A 10,887-nucleotide genomic window follows, 5' to 3' on the forward strand; every position below is an offset into this window, starting at 1 on the left:
CGATTCCCAAGAGGTTCTGCAAGCTGAGGAAGATCATGAACACAAAGACCTACCTGGAGTGGCCTCTTGAAGAAGAGCAGCAGCAGATGTTTTGGTTTAATTTGAAAATAGCTCTAAAATCCTAGATGGATTGAATATATTGTAAATATACTCTGGAATTTCTTCCCTTGCCCTTTTGTCCCATCAATTATCTGCATCTCAAGAACAGAGAGCTGAGCTACTGCAAATTCTAACACTTGCTGTGAGATTATTTTGTTTTTGTAGCCATGGTTCTGAATTGTTTTACTGGTTTGGACTGGAATAGAATTAATTTTCTTCATAGTTCCTTCTTTGGTGCTGTGGTTTGTATTTGTCACCAAAACAGCCTTCATAGCACAGGGCCATTTTAGTTATTGCTCAACAGTGCTTGCGCAGAATCAAAGTCTTTTCTGTTTCTCACTCCGTCTTGCCAGCAAGTAGGATGGGAGTGCATCATAATTTGGGAGGGGATGCAGCTGGGACAGCTGATCCCAGGTGACCAAAGGGATGTCCCATACTATAATGTCTTGCCCCGTGACTTCATGCTCAGCAATAGAAGTTGTGGGAAAGAAAGAGTAAGGGAGGATATGTGGAGTTATTGTGTTTGCCTTCCCAAGTAACTGTTCTGTGGGATGGAGTCCAGCTTTCATGGCAATGGCTAAATGTTTCCCTGCTGATTGGAAGTAGTGAATTAATTCCTTCTTCTGCTTTGCTTGTGAGAACAGCTTTTGCTTTACCTGCTGAACTGTGTTCATCTCAATCCATGAGTTTTCTCACTTTCACCCTTCAGATTTTCTTCCCTGTTCCACTGTGGGGAGAATGAATGAGTTGGCTGTGTGGTGCTGAGCTGCCTTCTGAGGTTAAACCACAATAGTTGTCTACATATGTTAATCAGCAGTATTAGCAAAAGCCATTTCATTTAAATATTTAATGATGAATAGTTGTTTAGATATATAGCTATGTAGTTTATATGTCTTTATCTTTGCAAAAGTTTTAGGAGAGAACCTGCCTAGCCAAGGGTTTTTCTGCATTCTGCGTATAAACCACTTCTAATCAAATGGTATAAAATTCAGTTTGCGCTTCAAAGATTTTTGTTCTAGCTCTCCTAGTCAGTGGATCTAAGGACTGATTCTCAGTATTTCATAATCACTGTAAGTTAAATGACCAGATCTCCTGAGGATTGTGGCTGCAAGGCTGAATGTTAAAATGCACTTTATCACTGCAGTTTTTGTAGCGTATATGTTCAATGGCAGACAGCTTTCTTGGTGAAAGACGTCTATGGAGGATGATTTCTATCTAGTTTCATTGTATCATATGTGACAATAGATGCTTCAGAGTAGGGTTCAAATCCTCTTCTGACTTGCACAAACGGAATTTAGGCTATTTTCAGCTAGAATGTGGGAAACATTAATATATATATGTAGTCTTTGAATCCAACACCACATTCCTCTCTTTGTTCAGTAACCTTAACACAGGCAGAAAAAAGTGTGTTTCCTACCTTTCTGCTCTTTCTGTTAATGTAGTCTGCAAAACTAGAGGCGTAGAGAACATCCCACCCAGGACATTGTGTTTGCTGTCAGCTGGGGCCACATTTTCTTGAGAAGATTACTGGGACAAGGGCCATAATTTCTGGAAAAGTGAAATAAACAGGAGGCTGTGGCACCAAACTCAACCTTCAGAGATGATTTAAAAAGAAAGGAGTGTCTTTGGTGATAGTTGCCTTGCAGCCACAGGAAATTTCAGATGAACCCTAATAGCTTGAACCTTGCAGGCCAGAGGGACAATTACCTTCTATATCAATTCAGTCTTAGTCACAGGGTAGGACATTTCCAGACAGGTACAGAAGCAAGTCTTAAAAGCCTTCAAATGGAAACACCTAAAACACTTGGCTGTATCTGTGATGAGATCACGTCCAAGATAGTGTTTTTATTGCTGTGTTTTGACCTTGAGCATCTAATGTGGTACAAAAACTCTGTTCAAACACCTCAATATTTGTAACTGAGTTGGGTGCATTGGACGTTTCCTCTCACAGGTGGTGAGAGCAATAACACCTGTTGTGTTACTGCTTTTAGAAAGTTCTCTGCACAGCCAAAGTCTCAGTGAGAGGAGAAGTACCCCTGTTTTTTGCTAGCGGTTGGGAAGGCTGAGGACACACATGCTTCTATTACACCCGCAGTTAGGCAACTCCAACAGTGAAACAAAAATTAACGGCTTATTTACTTGCATTTTTGCATTTATGAATACAGGCATAACACATAATAAGAATTATTAACTTTGTTATTTCATCTAAGCTAACAAACCCACCTTCTTTCTATGTACTCAAGATTTGTTCTTTCTTTCATTTACCTTGGGTTTTTTAACTGCATCATTTCCTATTTTTAGCATCTAAACCTTACCTTCATCTGCAATTGGCTTCACACAATCTCTGCTTTTTTCTCATATATATGTTAAAGTGTAAGTTAAGCTAGTGTGGATCTCTGATTTCTAATAACAATGTAAAGATTCTTAAAATACTGACCATATTTAATTTGAGTTCAAAAGCTACTTCTGCTAGTATCTCATTCATTCTAAGAAATAACTCTATTTTTTTCCTAACACAAGCTTACATTTAAAAGCATAAACTTCTTTTAATTCTTGCTTTGAGAAAATAAAATATGTTTTCATAGCACGCTGTACAGCCTTACTGTAATGCAAAAAGAGGCACTGTCCTGGAAAAGGGTTTCTAGCACACCAGAGTTCCACTAATTGCTATTTTCTGTAGTCTTTTAAAATTAAGTATAGAATATGCATATTATGGTAGACAGATAAATATCCAACACTTAAAATTCTCACTAATTATCTGAGTCCTATTTTAGAACCAGTGAGTAACTAATGCCTTGGATGATGTCTATAACAGTCAATTGCAAACCACCAAATAGCAGAGCCAGTCCAGAAGTTTTCCACACAATACTTATGTGTTCCCACATAATCTGTCGACAACAAAACTGGAAAGAAAACCCAAAAACAGGTAAATCCTGGTATTTTTCTCAGTCAGAATCAAACAAAAAAGATTGGGTTAAATTTTTGAAACATCCTTTTTTTTTCCAGCTCTCATAATTTACTCCCTTTTTTATAAATGCAAGGTTAAAACTAAATATCCTCCTCACATATGACTAAAATAGGCTCCAAAAAAGTAAGCCAAACTTTGCTTCCACTCAAGCAAGTTTCTACATACACAGCAGCAGATCTTCAACTATTTGCTAAAGGAAAAATGCCGCTTACTAACTACAAAGAAAAGAGGAGGGAAAAAAGCACTGGTTCTGAAAATCGATTATATCAATGTTGTTACTTTGTTAAAGAGCAAAATCCACCGCATGGTCTTCGTAAAACTGAAAATTTTGTTCTTTAAAGTGTTCCTCTCACTATAAAAATCATTTCTGGATGTCTTAAAATCAAGAAGGAAAACATATATGCACTTTTTTTTCCTAGCTTGCTTGGGGACCTAGATAAGATAAGCTATTATATTCCCTAAATATAATTGTTCCTTAATAATAATTGGTTTTCCATTCATTTAATGTGGCCATCTCATCCCTCCACTGCAGATCAAAACAAGAATTAGTAAGTAATCAGGCTATGGTTTAGAAAATCCAAATCAAAAGCACACTTGTTACAGAGAGGGTATGGGTTACTTAACATCCTCTTCAATTTTCTCAGGGTAGCATGGGTGACTTTGGTTCTTGCCAACAATGCACCGACTGTGGATGCAGGATTCATGAAACCTGGTATCAGGTGTATTGTTAAGTAATCTTTCAAACACAAAAAAGGCCCAGTGCTTACATCTGCAAACCCAGTCAAACCATCAATTTAATGGCTGAGTATAGATACTGCCTTGTTTTATAACCAAGCGGTTTCAAATTTCTTAAAATACTTAGACTATTCAGAATTATTTTAAGGCTGAATCTAATATCCTGATCATCCAGACTGGTCTTCATATTTTCCATCTCAAAAAAGCCAGGATACTTTTATGAACTGCAGAAGTGGGTGATTAGTAACATTGTTCCAGCAGTTATGCGATAGTTTCATTTTAGCTTCTGGAATGCAAAATGCTGAGTTTTTTGTTATCCCTGAGTATGAGTCAGTGGGTTTTCTGTCAGGCTGTAGGGTACATGCCATTGTTTGAGAGGGATTTCACCTCTGCCTTAAAACTACCCAGCAAACACAGCCCCAGGCACAGCTGGAGGAAATCCTCTGCACTACAGAGGAGGGGAGCCTGAATCAGCAGACCTGACTGATGGGTCAGCATGCCTGGTCTAACATCCTGACAGGCACACCCACAAAGACTGTGCACCAAGTACCTGAAAGGTGGATTTAAGCCCAAAACTGTAAGATTACAGCCACTCCTGCATCAGCTTGTCTGCCGAAAGTCTGCATGGCGTCAACTTGTATCACAGAACTGAAAAATAGTTTGTGTTCCTATTTTTACCTTTGTGCTGTGCTGTTTTTGAACATGGTTTTGGTTCCCTTTTTTCTCGGTACTTATTGTCGTTATTATTTTTTAATGCAGCATAAAAGAGGAGAAAACAACAGTTTTCCAATTATATGGAAAGGATATCCATGATTACAGGACAGCTGTTAGGTATTTTCAGTGATTCCTTCTTTGTTTACATCCACAAAGACTTTCTGCCAACAGACTGCACAGATGTCATTGGGCAAATTTTTGTTGTTATGCCATTGATGTAAAACTGTCGAGATCAAATTTACAGGAAAAAAAAGGAGCCCAAACCCAACAAAATATTTGCTTAGAGTCAAGGGTGCATAAACACATTTTAACTGCCATCAAAGATAAGGACAGCATGAAAATGGCTACAGCTGTCTTGGTTTACTAGTGCCAGAATGCACAGCTACCAAGGAATAATTAGAATCTTATTGCTGATGCAAGAACTTTAGCAATTGTCTGCTTGATATTAAGTAACTAGACATAAGATGATTATGTCAGCATAATTCTCTTATTTGAAAGGGGAACATAGGAGGACATAAAAAGCAACAGACAAGAAGAGTCTTTCAGAGACTTTGGGGAAGGAAGAAACTTGCCTTCTTATGGCAATTAGGAAAATTATGCCATCTCTTGCACATAGGGATCTGCCTGTTGGAAACACCAGATCAGGCCTGGTATATGTCAATAGCTCCTACATTAAGAGTGTTCTCCTAATAATAAGATTGATGAGGGAATTCAATAGTTTGCCTGTGGCATAAGAGTGGTTCTTAAGGAAAAGAGAGGTTTTTTACTGCAAGAGTATCCAGTACTCTTACTCTGGGTTCTCATCAACCCAGGGACACGAGATTCAAGAGCTCACTTTCAGTCCTTGCAAGTGGTATCTGGGGCAATGTACCCTGGCACTTAGAGCAATGGTGGAAGCCATTTAGTCAGAATAAATCTCTGCAAAGTCTCTTCCCATCGGTCCCATAGTACAATACATAAAAAAGCAGTGTTGCAACAAATTCCACAGAGTCATCAGACTCTTTTCTGTCATAAAACCATAAAAGATTACTTGTGTGAATATGTTCTTCACCAATACTTTTGCCTGGGTAGAATGTGAATTTTCTTTATGTTTGTCCAGGATTTCTGTCTGACTAGCAGCCCACTCAGAGCTACTGTACTGGACTCAGTTTGGTGTGACATCTGACCAGAAATTCCAGGGATTCCTCAAAAGCACGTAGATCAACCACATAATGCATCTTCTGTAAGTCCAACACTTCTTGGAGGTATTGCAGATATTGCAGATATATAAATCAGCTGTTCCTTTAAGTGTGAGATTTATTACCCATACATTGTATAGTCAATTAATCCAAAAGCACATAGCTCTGATGAAAAATTCTTGGCAGAAACTTAACATTCTTATGTTACTAATACTGTTCAGTTTTATTCTGTTGAAGTATTTTATTTAACCAGCTAAATTCCCCCACAAATGTATTTTGAAGATATAACTACAAAATTTGTTAGCTCTAATTTAGAGGTTCTCACTTTGTGTCCTCTAGCAGCAGAAATGACAAGTTTTTTTTAGTGTTGAAAAGCTCCAGTTTAATGAGTATTTGGTAGCCAGGTTTCAGTCTCCCAAGACCTGTTACACATAACACACACAGTCTCAGAGAGTTGACAAGAGATGCTAACATTTTTGCAGACTCTTATTGGTTTAGGGGGCTTGGGGATAGGGGATTAAATACCACTTGCTGCATTTTAGCAAAAATTTTATTCTGAGGAATTTTATTCAGGAGGACATGGGGCCCTTTCAGCTACAGAAACTTAACATTTCTTTGACTGGCATGTTACACCTTTTGAGATTTGGCTGATTTTTTTGCTTCTGCAAAACAATGCAATAAATCTAATTGTTCTGTATAATAAGACTAAACAAAGTTCCTTTCTGTAAGAAAATGTGTCAGCTTGGCCTACCTATAGCAAAGCTGAGTAGCTGTGGCTCCAAAAGCAGTTCATAACCTGCTTTCAACACTGCTGGTTGTCAACCATATTCATACTTTAAGTATGAGGACACTTGCTGCTGCAAAAGAAGATGAAACTAAACCTGCAGTTTGAAGGAAACAGGAGCTCACTGGAGTAAAAATCTTAGTCTTTGGCAATAGTCAAAATGAAAAGCGAAACTCCCCCCAAGCAACAGTACAGCCTGCTAGAGTGAGAAATCATGATTATCAGAAAGAATTATAATGTGGTTTTGGTATGAAAGTACTTATTTATTTTTAACCATTATGTCAAGCCTTTTTATGTCTCATCTCCTTCAGGTGCATAAATGGAGAACTGGAGACTAGCTCAGAAGTTATGGAATTAAATGAACTGTACAAAGTTTAAGGGTTTTCCTCTTCTCTTTTCACATCACAAATACAAGTTGTAAAATGGCTAAATATCAAAATTCAGATCAGCAATAAAAAAAAAAAAAACAAGTAAGAGGACCTACAGCTACACAATGTAAAAGGGTTTCATATGTAGAGGTAGGTGGTGAAGAGATCAGCCTGCTACATACAGAGTAAAATCTATCAAATAGAAAATCCTAACAGTTGCCAATTCCAATTTTACCTGAAGTTACCTACCTAAAGAATAAATTAAATAATAAACATTATGGCTAGATAACCCCCAATTCCAGTTGCATAACTCAGTTTATAGATCAGGAGGAACCTTTTGCATGTCATATTTAATAAACACATATTTAGAGGAACTTATTCATACTGTAGTTGGAAGATCTCTTCAAATTCAACAGCTAATGGCCTTTCTTGTAATTTGTTTCAGGGAAATTCTTATTTGCTCTTCTTCCCTTCAGGAAACAAAACTAAAAAAAACCCTAATACAAGGCAAAAACAATAGAGAAAACGACATACTATGGTGTTCTTCCCAAGAGAGGCTTGTGGACTACTCTGAAAGTGATGTAATTGTAATAACTGAGAGCATTTCTCACAGGGACAGGGATCTCCACCAGCAAACATTGATGGTGAGATAAAGAGAAACAACCCACACCTGCAGCAGTGTGACTAACTGTTGGCAAAACTGAGACAGTTATTTCAAAGTAATAACATCCTATGGTTCCATTTTGCGTGGTTAGGTTGGAATAACAGATTGTCAAACTGTAAAACTCAGACATAAAATGTTACTTTTACAGCATCTGACACAGGAGAGCCTGTGACTCTAGAATGTTAGTCTATCTTGCACCCTCTAAATAATCAGTAAACCAAATGTAGTAAACGGTTATAACACCAAGATACAACTCATCAGACCCCTAACATCCTATCCTTAGAAAATTAAATTGTCTATTGATAGAATTAATGCTACCAAAAAAAAAATTAAAGTTTGTTCTGAGACTCAAATTACATATGGTGACCACACGGCTAAAGCTTTGGGAGTAAGTTTTCTGAAACTGGTGGAGGCAGTTTGCTCTTTAAGCCTTAGGGCTGCTCTTATGAACTTTCAGAAAGGTACATTTGGCTGCACTGCTTTGGGATGCCGCTTGAGTACATAACCACACTACTAAAGGATTTTCTTAACAACTCTTTCTTCAGCACAAAATACTGTAGTTTAAACCTTTAAACCCTTTTTTTCTAAATGAAATTATATCAAACTCAATACATATATTTGCTTGAGTTGCCAACAGTGATTAAAGATTCTACTTTTTTTCCAATAGACAAATATTTGACACCCACTGAAGGGTCAAAACCTCTGTAATGTGAGTTCTCTCTGTGATCATATTCATAAACCATGGATTTGGGATTGTGGAAGCCTGATGATGACAAAGATAATGCAAGACTGCCCTTAGCATGTATTTGTAGAGTTAACTCCTACATCTTTACATAAAAGTTACTAAAAATAATAATAAAAAAAAACTGTGATGGGACATGGTTTTAAAATTTATGTTTGGTTTGGTGCAGGGGGATTTTTTTTAAAAGCAAACAAAATGCACAATTCACTTAGAGTAAAAGGCTGTTTCTGTGAAAGATTAATCTCTTTCCTTAATCCAAAAAGTAGAATTCTGAAGGAATGTGCATTACTCCCTGTGAAACTTGACACAGTTTTGCTACAGATTTCAACTGAAGGAGGACTCAATTCTTCTTCTCTTAAGAGAAAAAGAGAAACCCTTAAAAAAAATTCCCCCAAACCCCAGAAAGCATGCAACTATTGAACAAACTGGTATTTTGCAATATAAGTTTAAATAAATTAACAAAAGATTAACCTACAGAAGATAATGACACAGCATCATTAGATCAATGTTACGCATTTCTCCACCCTGCAGCCCTGACTTTAGGGCTGTCTGTGACCATAAAAGTGACAGAGCTCCTTCTATGCCATGCAGCCCTTCTGGCATGCACAGGTCAGTGGTCTCTACACATCCCTAAATGAGGAGCCTGATGGCTCCTGACTTCACCTTGACCTACTGTCCAACATGATCCCTCTCCACTGTGCCTATGCACTATGGGTTGCTTTTTTTCAGTAGACTGAAAGTAAAGTCTGAATTTGAGTGGGAAAGCCAAAACTGAATGGGCACACATATTCAGTAACATGGACACTTTCTAATACATATCCTTAACAGAACTTTGTTACCATGTTAGCTGCAAAATAAAGAGATAATTTTAAAATGGTAGCACAACCCTCTCTTGTATGATGCTGTTATCAGATCAATCGGTATATGTTATTTGCAGTAGTTGTTTCAACTTTCCTTATTGATTTTTATGTCTTCCAGATTGTTAATTTTAATACTATTAGCCTCCACATGAAATGCACGAGTATTTTGTCATGTAAATGAGAACAAAGATAGGAATCAAGTCATACAGATGCAAAACCCAGTATTGATTTACTATTAATACTGGAAGATCACCATCGAGACAATTCCATAAAATAATACATCTGCATTGCTGCTAAGTGGGAGCTTTAACATCTGGATCATATTATTCCAAATTTTCCTCATCCACCCATCATAGCAAGAGGAATTTCCTGACAAATTAGATTGCTGCCCAAAGGTAAAATGTTTTTCTCATTACCTACATCAAATGAGCTCAAAAAGATCGAGAAGTGAAGTCAGCATCAGCGTCATAGACAGCTTTCCCATTTTTTAATTATGCAGATTAAGTAGGTCATACAAGCACCAACTGGAAAACATCCATCTGTCCTCTGCTTCCCTCACAACACTCCCTGCAGTTTGAAGAAGTAAGAATGCCTGTCGCCAGCAAATTCAACAGAAGAGCATTATCCCACTATCCTTTCCATCTTTTAGCATATAGTGAAAACTGTATACATAAAGAAAATATCTGTGTAACAATTAGATTTATTGTAAGAGATTGACCATACCAGAATTTATTAACTTGGCAACACAAGCTAACTGGCTCCCTAAAAATCTAGTTTCTTCTGATGTAGGCATATTCAAATACCCCAAAATATACGCATTGAAGAAACAAAAAATCAGGCTGTTTGGGTTTTTTAAAGCTTTAATTAATAAGCTTATATTTGACAGTACATTGAAAATTGGCAGGAATTTCTAATTTAAGTATATTAACCAACATTATTTGCAAGATTTATCTCATTACTTAGATACAGAAATCAATGCTGTCATAAATATGCTACTTCATTTTTCAACTATATTCCCAAGTAAGTTCTTATTCCATGACTGCCACATGATACAAGTTATATAATCAGTAAAATGTGCAACCACCTATGGTACCAGAAGTAAGGCTTTTGTTTTTGATCTAACTTTCTATCTTAAATATTTAAGATGTCTATTAAGCTAGAGTAGAACAACTTTGTTCCCATAAATCATATTTAATTTTCACCAGTGGACAGCTTCCAATGGCTAGAAAATTGCCTTATAAGAATCAGCTGAGTACCTGACAGTCAGAATTTCCTCTGGGAAAATACAGAGTCAGAATACTAATAAGCTTTTTCCTTCCTTCACCATTTGATATGCTAGACTCCTGCCTTTCTGCTGAGAAAAATGGATAGCATAGCCTAGGACAGGATAGAATGTTTTTTCAAGGATAGTAATTCTCTGACTACTATTCTTTGTTGCCATCCCACATCCCAGAGTACATAATACAGTTGCAAGCATGTAATTGCCTGCACCTCAATAACTGCAATATTTATGACCCAAATGGAGAAATGAGAGCATTTTTTGAACACAGATGCAAACCTTTTGAAAATCAGATTTTTACAAAGCAAATTAGCAGAACACAGACTCCATGTTTATTTTTTATAATCTCAAATAGCAACTGAGGAAAAATCCTTTTCTCTAATCTGCTTCCTCATCATACAGAAGTTAAGCTCAAACTGTCAGAATGGCTACCTTCTCACTCACTCTCACTCACCACCACCACCCCCCCCTCTTGCCCCCTCTTGCCCCCTCTTGC

This window comes from Lepidothrix coronata, unplaced genomic scaffold (assembly GCF_001604755.1).
Source record: "Lepidothrix coronata isolate B3197 unplaced genomic scaffold, Lepidothrix_coronata-1.0 Scaffold13, whole genome shotgun sequence".
In the NCBI taxonomy this organism is placed as follows: domain Eukaryota; kingdom Metazoa; phylum Chordata; class Aves; order Passeriformes; family Pipridae; genus Lepidothrix; species Lepidothrix coronata.